A 25985-nucleotide genomic window follows, 5' to 3' on the forward strand; every position below is an offset into this window, starting at 1 on the left:
GGATACCATTGACCAATTGGAAAAGATTGACAATGAATCTCTAAATATTCAATAATGGATGAGTCAACAATACCCAAAAATTGAGGCAATCCCATTGATTGAAGGATTAAAGAGAATGGTGCAAAGTGATAAAATTGGTGTTGATTTGTTGTGTGGCCTTTCTCATATTGTTGACACTAAAATCATGCCAATCAAAAGTTGTGTCAAAGTCCTTGGTTACTCTCAACACACTAGTTTAGTCAATCATTCCATTCCTATACCTACATCCTTTCCAAGTGTGCCTACCTTTACATCTTCTATCATGACTACTTCCACACAAAATGTTAATCCTACACATGTTAGTCATGGGGGCAATCCCGTTAATCAATATTTTTATATCCCTCCTTCCATGAGTCTTCCATTTGTATCCCAATCATCTCCCATACCCACATATCATAGCATTCCACCTCCTTATTCTCAACCTCCACCTACACATAACAATATTCCATCACAATCCAACATGTCCAATTTCAATCCATCCACTAAAGAAACCATTAAAAATCTAGCCCAAATTGTTCCATCCCTACAACAATAGTTGGCTTCCATTACTCAATCTGAGTTTAATGTGCCCACATTTATTGTAGCAAGCCCGTTATCCACTGTCATTGTCTGTGTTGTCCCTCCTAAACATATGGAAGTCCCTCAATTAGAGTTGTTCAATGGAAAATGCGATCCCTTGACTCATGTGAAGAAATTTCAAACTTTGTGTAGTGATTTTGCTCATGACCAAAAACATGGCTAAATTCTTTACTCAAACCTTTAGGGATAAAGATTTTCAATGGTATCCTTATTTTTCTCCTTATTCTATTACATCATTTCAACAATTGGCTAATGCTTTCATTCAACAATTTCACAATAATTTTGGTCCTAAAATTACTTTGGCTAATTTGATTCATTGTAAGTAAGGAGTTAAAGAGAAAGTGATTGATTTTATTGATAGATATAAACATTTGTATTCTCAAATTGATTATCCTATGCCTGATCATGATGTTCAAAGAATTTTTACTACTTATTTACAAAAAGGCATTAGGAAAAGCTTCTATTTTATGAGTTTACTTCCTTTATACAATTGTGTGCAGTGCTTCGTAATTATCAACTTCAAGTGAGTCAATTTGAATCATCTCCTTCAATGGATTTGGTTGATAAGAATGAAAATGCACAATAATATTTTGTGAATTTTAAATCGAACAAAGGATACATCAAGATAAACGACATCAATACTCAAGTGGCATCCACAACATCAGGTGTGGCCCCTTTATCCAAATACTTTAAAAAACAATTTACTCCTCTTTATGAGAATTTTCATAGTATAATGCCAAGGTTGATAAATACTAATGTGTTGAAACTTCCTCCCATTGAGCCAATTGATACCTCCAAACCTTTGCCAACATATCATGATCCCAAAGCCTTTTGCCAATAGCACCGTCAACCTAGTCATGATACTAAGAAGTGTTAAACTTTAAGGATTAGGATTCAAGACTTCATTGATAATAATACTATATTCATAGCTAGTGTAAATGAAAAAAAATAAAAAATTCATAGCTCCTCCCAATCAAAATCTCCAGACCTTCACCAATCATTTGCCTTCCCACACTACCAATATTGTTGAGTCTAAGTCTCTTGCCTTTTCTCTCGATGACCTTGGTATTGAGTTTAATAGTGTTGTGAATTTTGTTGACAAACTTGTTGGCATACATGTAGAGTTTGATGACATGGTGATATTGTATATTGTCATTGATGTCAATATGCTGTAGTATGAACCGGTATATTGAAGTAAGCAAATTGTCAAGAGAACCAGTGTGATGGTATGAAGTGAACCAGTATGATGATGTGAACCTGTATATGCAAAAAGGTGAACCTGTATGTTGGAATGTGAACCGGTATATGGAAAGTGTGTATCGGGGTTTCATTTGATATGACTACCGGTTGGTAGTCTTGGCTTTAGGGTTTTCGGTTGATGCATTCCAAGTCTATGTGATTCAACCAACGACATCCTATGATGGGTTAGCATTGAAATGAAGATCAGATCATGTTGCCACGTCAGCCTTGTGCGTGTGAAGGATTTCCTTGAGGATCTTGCATGAAGAAGATTGATTCTATCTACCTCGGGAATGTGCGAAGTCTCAGTAAACGGTGGAAAGCGCGTGATGGGTTATCAGCTTCCAGAAGTGGTAAAGAACAAATGATGGAGAACATCTTGAGATTTGTTCAAGATTGTTTTACTCTATGCAATATGATTAAATGGTTAGGATTGGACCGATTGTATTGATAACCTAAATGTTTAGGGTTTAGGGTTTATGCCACCGACCTATCTGTTTTCTATAAGGTTGATGATGATTTGCATTGTGAAGTTGTTGGCAAATGTTATGTGTGTATCCAAGTGAAGAGATACTTGATTCTTGCCAGACCGGTGCAGTAAGTAGAGATCTGCAGAGTGTGATTGCAGAAGTAAAGGATCTGGAATGGATTTGTCTTGACATTGAGTGTTGTTATCAGATCAGTGTATTACTTGTTGACTTCTAATCATTTCAGTAGTTGGAAAATCCCTTAACTGGGTAGCTTTAACAGGCTTTTTGTAAATCCTTTAACAGGGTGACTCAAAATCATTGAGTTCTTTAAATCCTCTTGCGAGGTAACCTTTAACAGGGTTCTAACCTTTAACCAGGTATTTAGCCATCCCTTAACCGGGTGATCCCTAGCAGGATTGGTTCCTAGCAGAACGTATTGTAAAGTCCTTAACTGGACTAGGCTCCTAACAGAGCAGACTTCAGAAGAGTTCAAGAACAACTTGTGAGTATTCATCCCCACCGTGGTTTTTCCCAGTTGTGTTTCCACGTGAAAAAATAAGTGTGTTATGTGTGATGCTTTTTCATGTGATGATTAGTGTTTTCTGTTAAGTGGTAAAGCATGCTGATCCAGTGGTCATTATATTTCTAATGATGTATTACTTGTCTAAGCATATGGCTGAAGTGGAAATGAGATATTAGGTGTGAGAAGATCTAAGTGTTACCGATTTATGTCTTTCACAGTCTCACCGTGTTTTACTGGTAGTGCCCTGATTTAGATCGGTGATACTATTTACCAGTTAGTGCAGTCTTTGCAGTCAAAGTGGTTTAAGGAAGTTTTTGTCTATACTGATTCACCCCCCCCTCTCAGTATCTGTTGTATACTTATTGTTCATCATTATTCATCAAAACCTATACCTCCTAAGGACCTATGCATTACCTTTGATCCTAGTGAGACTATTGGTGCACCTAATGGTCCATTATACATCATTGTGAATATCAAAGACAAACTCTCACAAGGAGTGCTCATTGGTCTGATGTGTACGGTGAATGTGATAACTAAATAATATCTTTACATTTTACAATTGCATCAAGACATATAATAAATCCGATGCTATTGCCAAGGTGTATGATTGTGTTATCATGTTTTGGGGATCTGGTCATCTAATCCAACAAGCTATGATAACCACCACAATTTCGGGCCAATTGTGGTTTTTCATTTCCTAGCTATCTTCTAAGGTTGTTTTTTGTTCCAAGAGACTTTCCTTAGTCTTTGGTCTCTAAGTTGTTTTTGTTATTTTGGTATTTTATTTTACTTAGTTTTTATTTGTTTTAGGTGTCAGGCTGGGTTCTAAACCTAACCCTCCACCTATTTTCTTTATAAGGTGTGAATCAGGTCCATATACTCAAAATGCATCTTTTTTGATGCAAATTAGGTCTATGGACCCGATCCACATCATTTATCACCCTTGTTTTTCGATTTGTGTGTTTGTGTTCATTTTCTATTGAACTCTTTATCTTTTTATTTTGCCTTTCATTCTTTCCTTTTGGTTTTAATTTTCTTTGTGTTTGGTTAAGCTTCACTAGTGTTGTTTGAGCCATTCAAATGAATCACCTTTGCCTTGTTCACTTTGCAGGTATGTCCTTTCTCTTTTTTCGCCAAGGGATTTTGTTTTATTTCCATGGTTACCCTAGTGTAAATCGGGTCTATAGACTCGATTGACACCAAAACTTAGTTTTTTTCTAAGTGTAGAGATTATTTCAAATATATTACTTTAAAAAATTTCTAAGTATGACGAGAAAAAATTATCTTTGGAGGGCTTTGAGGGCAATATTTTTCCAACATTTTTGGAGGAATTTTTCATGAAGATGTTTTCAAATTGATTCATAAGGATTTTCTTCAACTTGTAGTCATAGATATCAAATGACTTCGCCTTCCCCAAGCCAGAAGAAGATGAAGTGTAAAAAGCAAGACCTACATCCTACTTTTCCATAGTCTTCAGTGACCTCTAATATTGAACATATTAGAGCTACAAAGATAGGTCATGTTGACCTAGAAGAGTTTCTCAAGAGAGTGGAAAAGCCTCCAAATTATTATTTGGTGGAACCTACTATCAATAGTGGTATTCATCAACTGGCAACTTTTCTTATTTCAGTGCAGAATCCTGAGTTCATCCTTGCAATGGTGAATTGTTTTGATCCAGTGAAGTAGAAGTGTTAAGGACATGGATGGGAATAAAATGTTAGTCTTGGATGAATATTTTTTTGACTCATAGTTCAAGTGTCCAAATATTGATTCTTTTTCCAACCTATATGGAGTCAACTGAAGTATATAATGAGAAGAATTTAGATAGGCATAGAAAGAATATAAATGATAACTGGCTAAAAACTCCTAGGTTGACCATTGCAAGGTGGCCCAATATATTTCATAAAAGTGACTTCATAAAGGAGGTGAATGATTTAATCACTGTCCTAAGTAGAGTAAAAGGTTTGCCTACTTCAAATACATATTATTATTGGATGTATCAACAATTTCATGTCATAAGGAAAAACAATAAGAAGATCTTTTGGGGAAAGCAAATAAGTGATGCTCTATGTGACCAACTCACTAAGGTTCCTACCACTCTGAATTTTTACATGAACTCGTACTTAGTGTATGTTGCATCAGCTATGAGGAATTTTCCAGGTTTATCAACAAAAGGGGATAAAAGATTTGTTCCTGTCTACAAGTACTACCCACAATTGAATTTGAAGCAAAGTCAATATCATTTTACTAAAAGAAAAGGGAAAGAATTAGAAACAATTGATGCAGAAGATGAAACTATGGTTCAGCCACAAGCAATGTAGGTTTCTCCTGCAACCAAGAGGTGTAAGCCGAAGGGAAATACTCCTGCAGCAAAGCCTCTGGTAGAAATCATTCCTACAACTACTCCAAAGGTATATGCAAGAAGGATTCGATGTAGTACACAAAAAGTTCATCCAACAGTCGATGCAACAGAGGTTATTTCACTTGAAACATTAGAAGAGGAACATGGGAGTCCAACAAAGGTTAAAATCTAGGAAGAACATGGCGTTGACAGAATTTCAAGTTTGGCATGTGTGGCAGAACAATTTGAAGAACCTGTTGAAGAAATTCCACTTCCTAAGGTAACAACTATCAAACCACATTATTGATAGAGAGGGCTAGGTTACATGGAATTATTGATAAGAAACAGGGGGGAATTGAAAGGAGGGATGATAAGATTGAAGAATTGGAAGCTAAGATTGATACAATTACCAGTATGGTCCCTGAATTGATGCGATGTAGGGCTCCGCTAAGAGTTTATGCTTTGCATCTAAAAGAGCGGTATTTAAGTTTTAAGCTAAACCACATTATTAGAGAACTTAGCCATTCTTTAGACATCCTGGAAGAATTTTATGATGCGTATCAGACCTCTCCAACAACTGTTAAAAATTTATTGTGTGAATTCTACTTGCATAACTATGTTGTGACTTCTAACAGCGAGTGGAATCCCTTGTTATACAATGGTGATATCCACATAAAAGCATTAATGTCATGGGTGCAAAATGAAATTAGCATGGGAACTCACACCAAAGCATATAGGAATCTTGAATTTGATTGTCCATTGCCACTTAGGACTAAATCCAAAGACCCATGGGTTCTTTATTATGATTGGCATAAGTTATTAGCAAGGCCAGATGTAAGGAGTGAGGTATTACCAATAAGGGAGGAAATATTCCAAGCATATGAACACTTGATTGAGAATGAAAGTGCAACTACAATTGACTGTCTAATTCAACATTGGAATAATTTTCCAGAGGATTTGAAATAGGGTGAACCTCATTCACTACCAAATTTTCATGCAGCTATATAGATAGCCCCTAAATACATCCATTTGGGTAGGATTAAAATCAATGACTGGCTACCCTTGATCTTCCAACCCCCTATCCTCATGTGGCCATTGTTGGGATGTAAGATTACAGACAAACCCTATGAGGCAGCTATAGAAGAAGCCAGATGGGCCAGACTAGAAAAGATGAAGGGATTTTATTGGAATTTGGCTTCAGGAGGGACAGGTCAGGGAACTATTGGTGACTTGAGAGTTAGTGCCCGAATCAGAAAATTTTCTCTTGTTGGAGGATCAACAAGACACTAAGCTGGGGGGCATGATGAGCTAAGATATTAGCTCCTTTTATTCCTAGAACTCATAAGTTTTTGTCACATTTATATTCATATGATGGGATGGTAATGATGTATTAAAGTTTGGCTATATGCATTTCAGATGTTAATTGAACCCATTAAATCATGTTTTGTCTTTGCTAGTTATTCCTACAACCATGTGATTTATTCCTGTTGCCATACAGATTGTTATATGCGAAATCATGTGTGAAATTAACAGATGTTATGATTAATTAAAATAGATATGTATATGCTTGTATGTTCTCTCTTTTCAATTGCAGGAATAAATGAGATGTTGCAGAGAAGGTTGTCCTGTCGCGCTGATGGCAGTTTGAGATATTCAAGGAGGTGACTAAAAGTTCAAATCACCAAAGAGGATAACGAGCATAAGGAATGACATTGGAGAAGTAGGTGCACAAGACTCATTTATGTCTGACTCTAGTGGGCATCAATCTTGTAATACTGCCATGCTATGTTTTGGTTGTGGTTTGGTTTAGATCCACATTTTTAATGGCTTAACTCCGATTGTTCTCCTTCATGAATGTTATTTGCCTCTTCTCATTTGCGTGATCTTAATCGTAGGAAGTTGTTGTTTTATTTTAAATAAGTGTCTCCGTCTCTTTTCCGAGGTTAGAAAGGAAAGACAAGGAAAAAGAGCAGAAGATTTAGAAATAAAGTTGCAGAGTGTATGAGTTTCCTTTCATTCTGAATAATGTATCGACTTTTGAGAAATAATGAATAAAGTTATGTTCTGATTAATAAGAAAAATAGGTTTTAAGGACCCGAAACCTTTAACAAAGGAGCATAACAAAGTTCATCAAAAAGCATCCAGACCAACTAGGAACAACTTACAAAACGACTGGCAAAAATGCCAGTCAACTGAAAGGACAACAACAAAAAGGAACATCAAAGTGGAAAACCAGAGAAAGCACAACACAACTAAAAAGACTTAAGGAGATCCACCGCCTTATTCACCAGCTGGTCATAGTTAGCCGCAACAGCTTTGAGTTCTTCCATGTCCTTGTTTGGCTTCTTCTCCTTCTTTTTACCTCTGGTCCTTGTTCTAGGTCTTTTCACTTCTCTCGTGCCTTCAATGTCAGGTTCAATCTCCAAGGAGTCCTTCTCCTCCTCCAGTTTACTGATGAGGATTTTTGTATTGCCAGCAAAGGCCTTCAGTATGTTTAAGCTTTGTTCTGCAATGCTTTTAAGGCATTTTTCAATTATGTTGACTTTTTTGTCAGTTTTCGCCATTCTTTGATCCATACCATTATCATTAGTTTTTCTCTCAGTCAGGTCTTTCCCGATTTGCTCGAACCTGGGGTTGAAGGAATCTCTGATCTCTTCGGCTCTGGCAACAATTTTAGTCAAATCCTCAACATATTCTGCCTTAGATTTACCTCCGCCAATACTGATAGTTTCCAGGATTTGGACTTCGTGGTTAAGCTTCTTATTATCCTCCACAACTTTCTTGTAATTGGTAATTAGCCAACCAATGGTGTCCAGAAAACCTTTCAAACCCTTAGGAGGAGGATTTGAGGAGGGAGATTTCTCACCAGAATTGTCCTATTCCTTATTGGAGATGTCGCCAACAGTGATTTTATCAATTTTTCCATCGATCCTCTGTTCAAAACCTTCCTCGGTAGTCTCCTCCTCCAAATTCTGGTCGACTTCCAGATTCTTTCTCTGCACTTGTTCCTCCAACTCCATAAAATTTACTTCCTGTTTCTTTTGTTTGTTCCTTGTCTGAATTAAAATTTTGGTTTTCTTATTCTGAGGAGACTGGGGTTCCTCCTTCTCAGAATCCTCAGAGACCTCTTCCTCTGAGTAGCTAATTTGGAGAACTTTATCTTTAGATTTTTTCTTGCCCTTTGAGGAGGAAGGCTCGGTTCTCACATGTTTTCTTTTCTTACTAGTTTCAGCTTTAGAGTCATCCAGACTCTCTTCAGACTCGCTCTTCGAATCACTGTATGACTCCTCACCCATAGAAAAAACTGAATCCGACCCTTCCTCCTCAGACGAGATAGAGGGTTGAGGGCGGGCAATTTGGTTGGCTTTTAGGTGGTCATAAATTAATACCATAAGACCTTGATGCATGGTTGTATCACTCTTAGGGTTCTCTTTATGGGCCTTAATGGTAGCATTCATGGAGCACAACAGAAAATATAGAATATTAACTTTTTCATCATACCTAAAATGGTTCTACAAAACAAAATGGTAGCCATACACTTTTGTAAATCTACCATCTAAAGTTACATAGCGCATTATAGAAAATAAGACCTCCCTCAATGGCTTAACAAATGCCCTAGGCAGATAGTAAGTTTTACTTATCTTAACCAGACACTTTTTCTCCTTTGCCATTTTAGGATATCTTTCAATGGCCTCCTTGCTCAATTTTCTGTCTCTTTAGTAATTACTTCCTTCCCTGTGGAGAGCCGTGACCTAAGCAATGAGGTCTTCATCTATAAAGATTAATTGATCTCCCATCTTCAGAGTGCCCTTTCTCCAGTTTTTATAGAAGAAATTAGTAATTGTGGCATCTTGCCCATGGAGCCTCTCCATAAACTTTGAAAACCCGCCCTTCTGCAAAATGTTCCAGACAACCTCCTTTTGCTTCCACTCCTTGCAATTGTTGGGTTCATAGCAGCGTCTATTTCCTCCCATTTTTTCACTTTTCAGAGCAGAAGGTTGAGAGTTGCAGAGAGCTTTAGGCAAGAAGTTTCTCGGAACTACCAAATATACCCAAAAAGCATGGGAAGAGATAGCATGTGTCTTGTAATAAATGGTACTGAAATTATTATAATTACTCATAGCACTCCTATTAATCTATTTCAATATTACTATATCCATTTATGATCTTTGGGTTTACTGTTGTATCGATCCTTAAAAATGATTGATCTGACGTCATCGAGGAGGCACTCTTCTCCCTTCCATGTAATCATTTTATCTTGATTGACTGCCATGTTGGCTGCCTAGTCAGCTACACCATTAGCTTCACGATAGATATGAGATATGAAGCATTTCTCAAAAGTGTTGATGAGATATCTAGTTGCTTTTATTATGTTATTGATAGTCCATGAAGGCTTAGAGGTTCCCTTTAGGCATTCGATGATGTTATTAGAATCCCCTTCAATCCATAGATAGGGACAACTCCATCTTTTGGCCAGGAGAATAACTTGGAGTGCAACCATTGCTTCTTCCTTGTGGTTAGTTTGGCTCCCTATAGGAACAACAATAATTTCCTTACAGTTATTGTTTTCATCTCTAAGGATTGCACCACATCCCGCAGGGCCAGTATTGCCTTTTGCAACACCATCAAAGTTGACTTTGAGCCAACCATGTGGAGGAGTATGCCATCTAGCTTCTAGTCTTTTGTTTAGTTTGGGATCAGAACTACCAACACTCTTCAGATTCCAGGCACTTAATATGTGGTTTCCATGGGGTTGGCAGAAATGCAAGTATCCCCAATGATTCCAATGTTTTACACAATAGCCCATTGATTTTTTTGAAAAACAACATCCTGGGTGAGAGAAGTGTCCCTGAAGATATGGTTGTTCCTTTCTTTCCATATCCCCCACAAAATGTGAGGGAGAGATAACTGCCACAAAGATCTCAAAAAGGGGTTAGCCCAATGATAATTCCAAGAATGGAACAATTCATTGATAGTGTTAGGAAATACCCAATCAATGCAAAAATTCTTAAGAAATATTTCCCAAATAGAAGCAGTAAAGGAACAATGGATAGCCAAATGGTCCACAAACTCTTCCTCCTCAAGACAAAGAGCACATCTATTAGGGAAAGAAAAGCCTCTACCCTTAAGATTATCTAAGGTCAAGATTTTATTTTGAAGGTTAGTCCAATATAAAAAATTGATTTTTGGGATAAGACCCTGCCATGTCCCCTTCTGGATGGTTATACATATACGGAGAGAAAGAGAGAGAGACCCTAAAAGAAGAAATAATTATTTTATATAATAATTACCAACGAAGGAATATTCGAAATTTATTTATTTATTAAACTATTATTACTTAATTAAACATTTATTAATAGTTATAACTAATAATATTCCTTAAACGATAAGGATGGGTGAAAAGAATACATACAAAGTAATCATATGTTGTTTCTCCAACAAACAAGAATAGTATTTAGACTAATTGACATTAACATTTAATTGGACATTACATCGCTAGTGGTCCTCAATTTTGTGGAGTCTCTAAAAGAGATAAAATTGCGAATGTAATCGGAAGACCATTATTATATATGGGTTCAAATATGGTGCTTAGCATGAACCACCACATAAGAACACTAATCGTATAGTCAACGATCATGATTAAGGACATATCAGCCACTCTAAGAGAATTTACACCAGATGTAAAAATACTTAATAATGTTAATGTATGGATTAATTGAATTAGGTTAGTGTAAATAAATGGTTAAAATGATAATATAAATAAAGGAAATATATTTGATATAAAATAATAAAGAAAAGTATTATTTAATATTTAATATATTTTAAAGTGTTATTTAAAATTTAATATATATTTAAAATATATATAATAATAAAGAAAGTGTCATTTAACATTTAATATATTAAATGGAAATAAGGCAAGGTAATACTTAAGGTATTTTGAACAACCTGTTCTAAGCATAGCCCCCCCTCCCCCCGATTACCCCCGCACGAAGTGGTGCGACCGCACCCCTTCATGTGGAAGGGGACCCGTGGAGGAGTACAACCCTTCACGGGGTATAAACAAAAACAACAACATGTGGTTTGAGAGGGGGGTAGAGGAGCGGGAGGTGGAAGGAAGATGGGGGAAACAACAAGGAGGAACTGCAGACCGGAATCCAATACTGCGGGTGCAGACAGGTAATGATGTCACCATGTATATACGAGGGAATATAATTAATAAATATTCTAATATACATATTAATGAATATCAATAATGAATATTAGAATATATATTAATGAATATTATTAATAAATATTTTAATATATATATATATTAATGAATATTAATAATGAATAGAGAATATATATATTAATGAATATTATTAATAAATATTTTAATATATATATTAATGAATATTGACAATGAATATGAGAATATATATATTAATGAGCATTATTAATAAATGTTTTAATATATATATTAAAGAATATTAAAAATGAATATTTTAACATATATATTAATGAATATTAATAACGAATATTTTAATACACATGTTGAGGAATATAAGTAATGAACATTTTAATATATATGTTAACGAATGGTTCTTAGGTATTGATGAATATGTATGAACATAAGTAATAAATACATATCAATGAATAGTAGAAATATATGTTGAAGAAATAAATGTGAATATTGATTAATGAACACTTTATGGATATATGTTAGGGAATACATGTTAAATCAGGAATTTGTAAATGTGGATTATGGAATGGAAAATAGTAATCAAATGCAAAAATGTATTATAAATGTGATTACATGTTGGAGGCTATAGGGAGGAAACTCACTTAGTCTAAGGGAGGGATTATGATAATCCCTAGGGCAATATATATACTGAACATCTATATGCATATGAATGGTTTGGTTGACTACATTCAACCAAGAAGAGACGGATCTGGCCGGTCCCCTCTGAGGACTTGGATGATGGGATGCATCATCCAAGGCAAGGAATTGACATAGGGTCTTCCTTGGATGGCTTGGGTGTGACAAGAATCAAATTAACCTTTGATTTCTTGGAGGGCTTGGATGTAAGAAATTACATTCAAGACAGGAGTCGAATTAACCTTTGATTTCCTCGAGGGCTTGGATGTAAGAAATTACATTCAAGACAGGAGTCAAATTCACCTTCGACTTCCTGGAGGGCTTGGAACCAAGATGGGTTCCAAGAAGGCGAGCTTCACGACCGCCTAAGGACATACTTTCGTATGGAAATTGTATCCTTTTTATTAGATAAAAGTTGTGATTATGTTAAGTAAGTATTTTAAAGTTAGATTGCAATTTAGATTACTTATATATATACATGTTTGTTGTATTCTAACAATCTATTTTGTAGGTTAATGATCTCTAACTAGTAGGGACATTACAAACCCTTTATCCAAGCTTTAGACCAAAAAGGATTCTCTGAGGGGGCAGGGGAAAGAACACCATACATTTAAGAGACAGTGATGTTGCCTTTAGGTTCATATTTCCAAATAAGGGAGTCTTCCTCTTCGTTCAGCCAAGCAGAAGAAAGATGGTTCTTAAGATTGATAAGGTCCAGGTGAATACTTTCAATGTTCTTCCATTTATCACCTATCCAATACCCCTCAACCAATGGACCAAAGATTCTAATACAGAAGGGAGCATAAGGGGCCCATTCAGGGATATCAACCAAAGATTTATCAAAAAGCTAGGGATCTTCCCAGAATCTAACTTTCCTACCATTGCCAACTTTCCATTTAACCCCCTTAGCAATGCTATATTTACACTTAGAGGCATGATTCCAGATATGGGACCCATTTATACTGAAATCAGAATTGATAAAAGAGGGAAGAGAAGAAGATAAAAGAGAGTACTTACTTCTCCAGATTTTACACCATTCACTGTCAGAGTGGAACAGTCTCCAAACCTGTTTAGACAAGAGAGCTTCATTGAGGGTCCAGATTCTTCTCAGGCCCAGGCCTCATTTACTTTTCGGTCTGCACACCTTATCCCAATCCACAAGAGACATTCTTTTATTTTCCTCAATCCCTGACCAAAGAATTTTTTTTTGAATTTTCTCAATTGCATCAACATACTTTACTGGAATTCTGAAGAGGCTAAGGGCATAAATAGGTATGCTTTGAAGAAAAACTTTTAGAAGTTGGAGCTTTCTAGCCCGACTTAAGAGGGCACCTTTCCACCCAACAAGATTTTTTTGAAATTTGTCCACCAGAGAACTCTAAAAGGAATCAGGTGGTCCAATACCCAAAGGGAGGCCAAGATAAGTGGCAGGAAGATCAACAATCTGACATTCCAGAATTCTGTTGATTCTATGTTGTCTTCTCTCAGGAGTGTTGATAAAAAACTCTTCGATTTTAACCCAATTGATAAGTTGGCCAGAAGCAGAAGAAAACTTGCATAGGGTGTCCTTCAGAGTTCTAGCTTCTGAGATGCTTGAGTCCCCCATGACAATAGTGCCATTTACAAACTATTGATGGGAATAAGTATGATCAACTGAAGAAGGTTGGAGTCCCTTGAAAATTCCTCTCATCACCATACTTTCCATAGATCTACCAAAACATTCAGCCATAATTATGAAGAGGATAGGAGAAGTGGGGTCCCCTTGCCTCAGTCCTCTAGATGCTTGAAAGAAGGTGGAGGGAGATCTATTGACAAGAACATCAAAGGAGGTTGAGGTAATAAGTTGTTTGAAGAGGTCCACATATTTGGTAGAGAAGACATAAGCCAAAAGAACCTTCACAAGGAAAGACCAATCAACCCGGTCATAGGCCTTAGAGAGATCAAGCTTGAGGATGAAACCCTGTTTCTTAGTCGTAACAAGAGAATGAATATTCTCATTAACAATTATGATGGAATCAAGGATTTGTTTTCCTGGCACAAAACCATTTTGCTGATGATTAATCAGAGAAGGAAGGATAACCAGGAGTCTAGAAGTAAGGACCTTAGAAATAATCTTATAAAAAGAATTGCATAAGCTGATTGGCCTAAACTTATCCATGGAGTCATCACTTGAATTTTGGGGATTAATGCAATGAAGGTACCATTGATCTCTTTCAAAAGTCTTCTAGCCCCGAAAAAATCTTTGACCCCATTGGAAACATCTTTCCCAACAATATCCCAAAATTATTGGAAGAAGAACATGGGGAAGCCATCAGGTCTAGGAGCTTTGTTACCATCAAAAGAAAAGACAACATTTCTGATCTCTAGGTTCAAAGGTATAGAAGAAAGGGAGGCATTCATCTGCTCATCAATGAGGCAAGGAATATTCTGAAGGAATGAACTTTGAGCATCAACATCTAGTCTATGATCCCTACAAAGAAGATCAGAAAAACAATATTTTGGCCTCATTTCTTATCTCATTCTCCTTAACCAGCTCCCCATTGTCCACAACCAGTTTTGTGATCCTGTTTGCCGCTTTATGTTTGATAGTCGACATATGAAAGAATCTTGAGTTCTTATCTCCTTCCTTTAGCCAAATACATCTTGATCTCTGCTTCCAAAAAATTTCTTCTTTAGCAATGATTTCATGGTACTTTTTGAGGATCTCATTTTCTTCAGCAATTGACACAATAGAGAATCCATCCTTCTGAATTTGGACCTGTATTTTATTGAGGTCTTCCTAAATTTTTCCTTTGGCCTCAAAAATATTCCCAAAGTTGGATTTGTTCCATAACCTAATATTGTCTTTGATACTTTTGAGTTTCTTCACAACTCTAAATATATCAGTGCCCTCAACTTTAATGTTCCACCATTCCTAAATTTTGAGGGTGAGATCTGGATGAAGAGTCCACATTTTTTCAAATCTAAAAGGAAAGTTCCTTATATTTATTGAGTCAGCATAAAAATTTATGGGATAATGTTTAGACCCAACCCGGATGTGGGCAGACATGGAACAGTAATAATGTCTGTACTAGTTATCAGAAATAAGAGCCCTATTAAGGCGAACTTGAACAAGGTCATTTCCAGTCCTCCTGTTAGTCCAAGTGTAATTGCATCCCTATATCTCCACATCATCGAGATCCTGAGAGTTTATAAAATCCATGAGGGCCAGTCTGAGCACTTAGAGATATTTTGGAAGCCTGGATACACTCATCCAAGGGGGCCCACTTGGTGAGTGTTCTTGTGCCTTTGTTAAATTTAGTTTTCTTCTTTCACTGCAGTAGACATCCTTGCATTGATTATTCCTGCAACCACTGGGAACAGATCCATTGATTGTTCCTGCAACCAAAGCAAACAGAGTAATTCTTGCTTGACAACTTTGGGCTTAGTTAGTATTTCTTGAGTAAGATTAATGTTAATGCAGAGTTTTCTTGTAGCCATTCAGTTGTTTTAATTCTTTCTTACTTTTCCCACATAGATTCTAGTTGCTGCAGTAATGCAGTGTAGCTATCATAGGAATTTAGTGCATATATAGTGTAGACCCATTTCAAGTAATACGTCCTTGGGTTGACAATCAAATGAACTCCAGTTATGGAGATAGCAAATTCACAGAGTGAATGTCCAAACTCCAGGTTGAGACTTTAACTATAGTTATTATTCCTATTGTTGGACCGAACAATTGCATTAATAGCCACTCAACTCGCGACTCTCACCTCTTGATGGCATATTTCCCAGACACCTTTCACAAGCTTACGCCCCAGATTGACACATATAGACTAACCTGAGTTTAATTATTAAACATCAAATTTTAGTACATTCCTTACCCCAGTGTTGGCCTATCATATTGCTTGGGCTATATCTGGTCTAGTACAAACCATTGCAAATATTAAACTACCAATGACACTAGCATAAGGAACATTAGACATCACCACAATATTATCATCAAAATTACGATAGATGTATAAACTCAACTTAGTACCAACCAGAAATGGAATATTGTCTGATTTACATTCTTGATTATAAACCTTTGTAAAATATCATAAACATAATTACTCTAACTTAACCAAATCTTTTTGCGTGTCGAATCCCTGTTGATCTCCATCCCAAGAATATATCTAGCATCCCCAAAGTCCTTCATATCAAACATGCCAAAAATATGAGTTTTGAGCTCGCTAATCATTTCCTTGTTGTTACCAATAAATAACATGCCATCAACATACAAGACAATAATTAGTATTTGATCATCAATAACCTTAATATTGACATTATGATCCTCTTCGCTTCTAACATAACCTTACTTTAATGTAAAGGCGTCAAAGTTTTGGTAGCACATCATGAATAACTATTCTAGATCACACAATGACAATTTTAACCTAAAAATTAAGTGTTATTTTCCTTTCACCACAAAATCATCAAGTTGTCACATATAATCCCTTCTTCAAGATCCCCATGTAACAAATCAGCTTTAACATCCATTTGATCAATCTCAAAATCATATGAAGTAACAATACATAATAGAAAACTAATAGAGGTTATCTTAGTAATAGGATAAAATATTTCACCAAAATCAACTCCTTGTCTCTAGGATTAGTGCTTATCAAGAATTTGACCTTGTATCACTCTAATTTATTATCTACACCAAATTTCTTCTTAAGTACTTGCTTGCCTCCAATGGCATCATTTTGGAAAAATGGCAAGATCCTAGGTGCCACAACTATCCAAAACCATCATCTCCTCCTACATGGCTTTCACCCAAGACTCACTTTCCTCGGAAGACAGAGCATCCTTGAAAGATCTAGGTTTATCGTTAGTACTCACTAAAGCAAATTCAAAATAAAAATCCGATGGTCTTTACCAAAGGACTATATTTTGTTGTCTTGTGTATATTCTCAAAGGTGATGAAGTTCTTCCTCATGTTCTTCATTAGGTTCAAATTATTCAATTACAATAGTCTTCAGAAATTTCACTTCAACTCTCTACTTATTCTCCATCTTCTAGTCATTTAGCTATTCTTACACATGTGCATCTTCTTTATTAGTTTCAAAGTATACTATCTTTTTCTTTTCCTTTGGTTGTTCTTCACTCGAGTTATCTTTTTTTTTTTTTTTTTGACATCTCAAAAAATTATTCTATAGGTTAGAGGATTCCAATGCTTATAACCTTTTTACATTCTCATCATAACCTACAATGATGCATTTTTGAGCTTTTGGATCCAATTTAGATTGTTTCTCTTGAATTAACATAAGCCTCACAACAAAATACCCTTAAAAGTGAAACTAAAGGCTTTTTACCCATCCACACTTCATAAGGTGTTTTATCAACAAGAGTTGACCAAGGAGATATATTAATTAAATAACAAGCAGTAGCAATAGCTTTTTCTCAAAATTATTTTTCTAGTTCGGTACTACTTAACATGCTCTTAACTCTTTCCATTAATGCATGGTTCATTCTTTTTTCTACCCCATTTTGCTGAGGAATAAGGTGTATTCTTTTGTATAACAATTCTTGCATGCTTGCAAAAGTCATCAAATTCCTTAGAACAATATTCACCCCCAATGCTAGATCTCAGTATTTTTATCTTATAATCTGACTGCTTTTCAGCCAAAGCCTTAAATTCCTTAAAATTATTGAAAACATTATATTTTGAATGCATAAAATAAATCCAAGTATATATATAGACATCATCAGTGAAGGGAACACAATACTAAGATTTATTCAAAGAGTCAACATTTATTGGACCACATACATCTGAATAGATAATTTGTAAACGTTTCTTAGCATTATTAACTCCTTTAGGAAATGATGACTTGTTTTGTTTACCAAAGACATAATACTCATAGAAATCATGTTTACCAACAAAATAATAAGAAATACCATCAACTAGCTTCTTATCTACTATGGTCTTAATAACTTTTTCACTAGTGTGACCCAATATATGGTGCGACAACATACATGCATTTTTAGTTCTAGTTATTACATAAAAATTACAAAGAGTGGGGTACCTAAAATCCCTAAGCAATCACCAAAAGTTTTTCCTTGCCAACATACAACTAGACTTGTCAAATGTCACATGCATTCTATAATTATTCAACTTGGAAACAAAGAGTAAACTTATTGCAAGTCTTGGAATATGCGAAACATTATCAAGGGTTTTAACCTTGCCATCCCCAAAACATAACTTTACCTTTCCTATGCCAATAATATTCACTATTCTATTGTTGCCAAGGAAAATCTTTTGCCTATCATATGCTTTTTATATAGAAAACCACTCCTTGTGAGGAGTCATGTGGTATGAGGCACTTGAATCAATAAGCCAAGCATCATTACTAATAGAGTTAGCTAAAATAGAAAAAAAGAATCAAATTACCATCATCAGAGGACTTATCCATGGAGGTTTTAGCGCTCTTTTTCTTGTTTCTGTACTTCTTCACATCTCCTCTTTTACCATAATTCCAACACTTTAATCTACTCTTTTTGGGAGTCTTAGGACATCCTTTTGACTCATCCTTCCTTTTTTCCCTTAAGGACCTTTCTCCTTTTACCTTACTTGAACATGCAAGGCATCTTGGGAACCAAAATTCATGGTCTTTCTCCTCATCTCTTTAGAAAGAAGTATAGGGACAATACTTTTCATCTTCATTTCTATGACAATGATTAGATTTTTCAAACAATTAGGTAAAGAGAAAATCAACAAAATACACTTATTATCATATTCAATATTAATATTTATTGATGCAATATGATTTTTAATCAAATTGAAATCATTCAAACGTCCAACAAAAGAACCACCATCCTTCATTTTCAATAAATACAAACGTCATTTCAAATATAACTTATTGGACAAACTCTTAGTTTGGTAGATTTCACCAGTCTTTCTCCACAACTTATATTCAATATCTTAAGTGGATAATTTTAGGAGGGTAGAGTTCATAATACAAAAATAAATGGTTCCCTTTACTTATTTTCAATTTCATTCCTTTATTTGTCTAACATGGTACATGTGGCTGGTTTCTTTTCTTTTGAAACATACAACTACTAATCTCTCTCTTTGGTGCAGGAGCACCCAAGGCACCATCAGGCCTCTATGAGGCAAATTATGAAGTTTTTGTGTTTTGAAGGATAAAGGTTGTAAATAAGGTCTTTTAGGACCATATAAGATGTAATAATTTCATTGAGACCATTTGATGTGAGGTCAAGTCCTAATTAGGGTCATATTGTTAATATTGCTAAAAAATTGTCAAATTGTCAAAAGTTGTCATTTTGTGAGAAATAGGTCTCAATGGGTCAAAATTTATGGTTAATCGTATGTAATGGTTTTTTGGATCTATTTGGACTTATCTAAGTGAGTTTGCGTCATGGTTTGGTCAAGGATCAAGTTTTAGGCAAAAGTTGCTCATATTATCAAAAATTGTCAAAAGCAACTTTTTGTGTTTGAGAAGGTAATTAGGTGTTTGTTAGTCATGTTGGTTCAAAAGGTGGTTATATCAGTTGGGATGCCTTGGAGGAATTAAAATAGGCCCTTCTTATGACCAAAAATGGGCTTGGATGGTGATTTTGTACGGAGAAGTCAGTTTGAAGGCAATTTGATGATCATTTTCTCTGCAATTTTATGTAAAAGTGTTGCACTTTGCTTCATAACTTTCTTATTTGGATGGATTAACACGTAAGATTGGAATTTTTGGAAATGTATTTATTTTACGTTTCATTTGGGACTGATTTGGTTCAATTTTATTGATTTTTGATCCTCCTACAAGTGGATTTACCAAAACTGGTCGGAAAACCTAGGTTTTGGGGCATTGTCAAAGAAAAATGTAGAACTCTCCATTCCATCAACTAATTGCCTCAAGAGTTGGTGTAATTGTGGATATGGTAGTGTTACATATGGGTTTTTAACATTTTTTGTAGAGGAGGATTTTGAGTGGAGTTTTGAGCCCTTGAGGGCTTAACATCCTCACATGTTAAGTCGGTTGAAGGGGGTTTGAAGAAGAGTTAAGTGTTTTGGTAGTAAAACAATAAAAGGGACCTTAAAAACTGTTAAACAATTGAATCTTTTCTATTTTATTGCATTCAAATTTGAGTGTGTAGGTTGGTGGAGTGTGTAAGGTGTTTCTCTAGTGCATTTGGAGGACAAATAAGGCTCTTGAAGGACTGTAACAATCAAATTTTGAACACTTTGATCCAAAAAACCATAGTCTGAATTTGACATATGTTGTGTAAAACCAAAATGGGTATTCAAAAAGGGTTTATTTCTATGTTATTACCTATGTGTGAAAAGTTATTCCCAAAATACTGAGTTTGTTGTTCTAAAAAAGCATATGGGTTGTGCATTATCAGTCCATTTTTGGTCAAGCTGCTCCAAAACTATCTATGGTAATTTTTCCATATGTTAAATAAATCCAAAAGGGTATCTGGGAATGTTCTTTTTTGTGTCTATGGTTAGGGTGTCAAAAGATATGGCTAAAATTCTCTCTGAGTAAGGCTACTAGCACCTAGTCACCCCTAGAGAACCAATGGTGTGGAATGACCTAAAAGAGTTTGTTTCAAAGGTGGATTTGGTTGATTTGAGGCCATTTGGATTTGATTACATGATGAAATTCCTTCCCCTATCCTTACGAGGGTATTTTGTTGTGTTGTCTCAAAATACCACTTTATGAGACATTGTCAAATAGTGGAAACCTTGGGTTGAGTAACCTGTTGTGTAGCCTAGAGTTTGGAGTTTGAAAGCATAGACTTGGTGTGTTGTAGAACCTCTTAGAAACTCTTCATCAATCTTCAAGTAGATCTTCCATTTTGAACTTCCACATCTTGTAACTAGTTCCATTGAACCTCTCAATGTCCCAATAAGAGGTAGAGGCTATGGCATACAATCTTTCACAAATATACAAAAGAATTCACAAAAAAAAAGCTCCCATTTTAGTAAAAAACATTCAACACTTAAGAGAAAGGTGTCCCTCCCTCAACATAATCATTAGTTTTGATACCAAATGTTGAATAACAATGTGAAAAAAGATTGCAATATTAACTTAAAACAAAGTGTCTGCAAAGATGCATCCAAATATTAACCCTTAAAGAATGTGATTGTAGAACCAAAGAAAGAAAGAGAGAACCATAACAAATTTAAAACTAAATATAAGTGGAGAAACCCCTGAAGGAAAAAAAAAACCACCAGAAAAAAGAGGCAACTATATGACTAATCCAAAGATTACAATAGACATATACTTCTTTGGAAAAATGTATAGAATCCCACAACACCCTGTTACTTACACAACTGAACAAAACTAGATTAAGAATACTAACTTAAGGCCCCAATGTATAGAAATGTGTGAGAATGAATACCACTCTGGTATCAATAAAAAATAGGCACCAAAACCACTTTGAAACATCCCATGCATACCTCTCAAAAATGCCACTTATAGATGCTCTTCTAACTATCATAAGTCATCTTGCCAATATGGGTGCCTATGGACCAAGATAGTAGTTTTGTATCATAAATGTTGTCATAATAACTCATGATGACTATAATAATTTCCATAAATCCACTTAAAACTCCTTACAAGTGTCCAAGCACCTCAAAATAAGAGATTCCAAAGGGGACACCTAGTTTTTTTTCCTTTTCCTAAAGGACAAATGGTCATAGTAACTTTGTCTTTACATGAGCTCTACAATTTCACCTCTTATGATTAATTAAAAATAACATTAAAGGAAAAATATTTACAAGATATACAAGGTTGATGGCACCTAAATCCTACAATTTGCAAACTTGAGAGTGAAATTATTGGAAAGCCAAATTTTGCAATAATTCACCCATTCCTATGCTAATTTCTCTAAAGTTTGTATTGTAGACTCCTTAATAAACGTCTTAAAAAATATTTTAAAGTCAAGAAGAGATTCACTTATATCTAGGAGACATGCTTCACAAAAAAAATTGGGCAGAAACCCTAATTCTATAAAAACTTTCTCAATTATACTCTAATTCCTCTTAAATTTGGACCATATAATATTTAATGACCTCTTCAAAAAGCCTTTAAACTTTAGGAATAAATTCACTTAGTTCTAGGATATTTGTGGTTCACAATAAATTAGGCCAAAAACACTAATTAAAGAATAACTCACTCAATTTTGTTCCTATTACTCTAAAAATTGGATTGAAGATGCCTTAATATGTTCTTTAAAAAGTATCCAAAAATTTCAAAAATTTGCTCTAATTTGAAATATATGTGATTTAAAAATGACCTCTTATATTGAAGAATATGACTTGCCTTCACAATGCTAGGATCATGATTTGGTACCACTTGTTATGAGATAACTTAAACAAGATGAATACAATAGGAAATATGTTGCAAATACTCAATAATAATATGCGACTTCAAAGGGGCAATCTCCTAATCCACTTTGAGGGGGATACCTCCAATGCTCTTCAATAACAACTTAATACTCAACATGATGATAATAAATAACCTATACCTCCGATTCATACCATATTCATGCCTTGGATACTACCTAGACCAACTTAGATACTTTATAACTCTTAAGATGACCTATATCTACGTATACATACATACATACATACATACATACATACATACATACATATATACATACATACATACATATGCACAGATGTATGTATGTATGTATACTTGTATATGTATATGTGTAATATGTATGTGTATATATGTGTATACATACATACATACATACATACATACACATACACATACACATACACATACACATACACATACACATACATATACATGTACACGTATATATGTATACACATAGATATACATATATATGCATATATATACACATACATATACACATACATATATATACATATACATATACATATATATACACATACATATACATATATATTCATATACATATACATATACATACATACCTACACACACACATATGCGTGTGTGTATACATGTATATGTGCGTATGCGTGTGTGTATACATGTATATGTGTGTGTACATGTATGTATGTATATATTGTAATGGACACCCCAGAATGCCCAAAAACCATACCAATTGCTGCTAGGAATTTTATCAAACAGTTTGCATCCAACTCCTTATTTCTCCGTTTAATGTTTTAAATTCCCTTATGGCTTCGGAAATGAAATGTTGGTTTGTTTTACATGGAATTGAAATCACAGAATATGGACAAGAATGAAACTACAATAATATGCAAACTGAAAATTGAACTACTGCTGATAAGATGTTATTTTCAGATTTTAATAAAATCAAATACATGGCAGATTATCAACTTAGTAATTCTTCCAGCATTATTGACATAATACTCGAGCAATCATTTTCAACCCTGCTGCTACAATGACATGAATAGTACCCACGTGAATAGTAACCATGTGAATAGTACCCACGTGAATAGTAATTGTGTGAATAGTACCCACGTGAATAGTAACCACGTGAATAGTACCCACGTGAATAGTGTTGCAGCAATATTAATTTGTCTTCAACAGATCCAATATCTTCATAAAATCATCTCCTCAAAATGGCATAAGCATCAGACAAGTAGGGAAGAACATATGAACAAACATTAAATCTGCCTGTAGCTGGAAATGCACACAATCTGCCTGATAATGAAGCTAATAGAAATGGATTCCAAAGGCCAAACCCCAGGGGAATGATGTCTAGAATGTCACAAGAGAGGATAGACGTCCTCTAATGCCAAGAACGGATCTGCAACTCACACATACCAATTCTTCTCATATTCCACATATCTAATGAAGCCACAAACGCTTTCTTTTATTCTTTTTCCAAGGGTCCACTCAACTCTCATGGGCAATGTGGGATAAAAGATGAGCAATATAAAACATATATTAAAATATTCACTTATGTCTCCCTTGGGTACAAATCCCCATAAAATAAATATTAGAGTAACACTTTAATATTTTACAATTAAATTAAATGTTACTTTAATAAAACTTCAGGCATTAAAATGTATTAGCAATCGGACTCCAAATAATGCGAGTGATAGCTCGTCGGAAAGCTCTCACTGAGGAGTATCAAATCCAAACACCAAAACTGGCCTCCACTATGTCTTGCTGACTTACTAAAAATAGTAAGTATGCCTGAAACTGAGTAAATCAACTTCGTTTTGGCCCAAACTGGAAATGACTAGGCCAAAACACTCCAGGATCCCCTTAAACCCTTCGTTAGCCCTCGGGACCATGTAGAACAAGGCTAACACACACACACTTGGTCAACTGCTAAAGTGGGGACATTACAGTCTGCCCCCCTTGAAATTGCTTGTCCTCAAGCAATCTCAGTCCAGCCTGCTGAATAACCTGCTCACTCTCCCATGTAGAATCCTCCTCCGGCAGGTCTCTCCAGCTAACCAAATACTCCTTCACTATCCTGTTTCTAAGCTTCCTCTCTCTGGTGTCCATAATAGCCTCGAGTACTAACACAAGCTTCCTCTCCTCATCAAAAGGGGGTAAATCTATAGAAGGCAGTACACTTTGACCAATTGCTTTCTTAAGCCTAGACACATGAAACACATTGTGCACCCGACTGCCCTCTGGAAGCTCAAGCTCATAGGCGACTTCGCCCACTCTACGAATCACCCTGTAGGGACCATAAAATCTAGGCTTCAACTTTTCAGCTCCGCTCTTCTTGAGTGATGACTGTCTATATGGTTGTAGCCTCAAGTAAACCATATCCCCTACCTCGAAACTGTGCTCAATTCGGTGCTGATCAGCATACAATTTCTGTTGATTCTGGGCCTGCTGTATATTCTCCTTGAGCACTTTTAGGATGTCCTGACTATCCTGCAATAAGTTTTTGGCTTTGGGCACTCTGTTGTCCCCCAAAACTAAATCCATGAAGCTAGGTGCGTCATAACCATAGAGTGCCATGAAAGGAGTCATCCTGATGGACATATGATAAGTGGTGTTATAACAATACTCTCCCATATGCAACCATCTGACCCAAGCCTTTTGTTGTGCAGTTACATAGTTCCTCAAATATCCCTCCACCCATTTATTCACAATCTCTGTTTGCCCATCTGTCTGCGGATGATAACTAGTGCTAGGTGTAAGATCTGTACCACACAACCTAAACAACTCCTGCCAAAAAACACTCATAAACTTACTATCCCGATCACTGACAATGAATCTGGCCAACCCATGTAACCTAAATATCTCTCTAAAGAAAAGATTTGCCACCTGTGCTACTGTGTAAATGGACAGAATAGCAAAGAAGTGAGCGAACTTCGTCAAGCGGTCCACCACCACATAGATGCAATCCCTTCCCTGCACTCATGGTAAACCAGTGATGAAGTCCATCGAAATACTTTCCCATTTCCTATCAGGAATGGGCAAGGGCTGTAATAAACCTGCAGGAAATGTGTGCTCTCCCTTATTCTGTTGACAAACCGCACACTCCCTGACATACCTCTGAACATCATCCTTGAGCCCTCTCCATGAGAACCGCTCTCGAATCTGACTGTAGGTCTTGAAGATCCTCGGATGCCCAGCTATGGGTGCATCATGAAATGCCTTTAGTATCACCTCTCTCAAATGTGATGACGGAATCAAATAAAAACTGTCCTGAACTCTGATCAATCCATCTATCACCTCATAGCGATCATCCTGTATAGTACCTGAAATCAATCCAGAAGCCCAAGCATCTCCGACATACTCTGCTATAATCCGATCTCTCCAATCTCCTGAAATCTCTGCCAGAGCACATAAGTGAGGTCTTTGAGATAAGGCATCAGCCACCATGTTTTTCTTACCTTTGACAAACTCTATGTCAAAGTCATAAGCTTGCAATTTAGTAACCCATTTTGTTGCCGGTCATTAAGATCACGCTGGTTCATGAAGTATTTAATACTGTTGTGATCAGTTTTGATCACAAAAT

Source organism: Cryptomeria japonica, chromosome 9, assembly GCF_030272615.1.
Source record: "Cryptomeria japonica chromosome 9, Sugi_1.0, whole genome shotgun sequence".
NCBI lineage: Eukaryota > Viridiplantae > Streptophyta > Pinopsida > Cupressales > Cupressaceae > Cryptomeria > Cryptomeria japonica.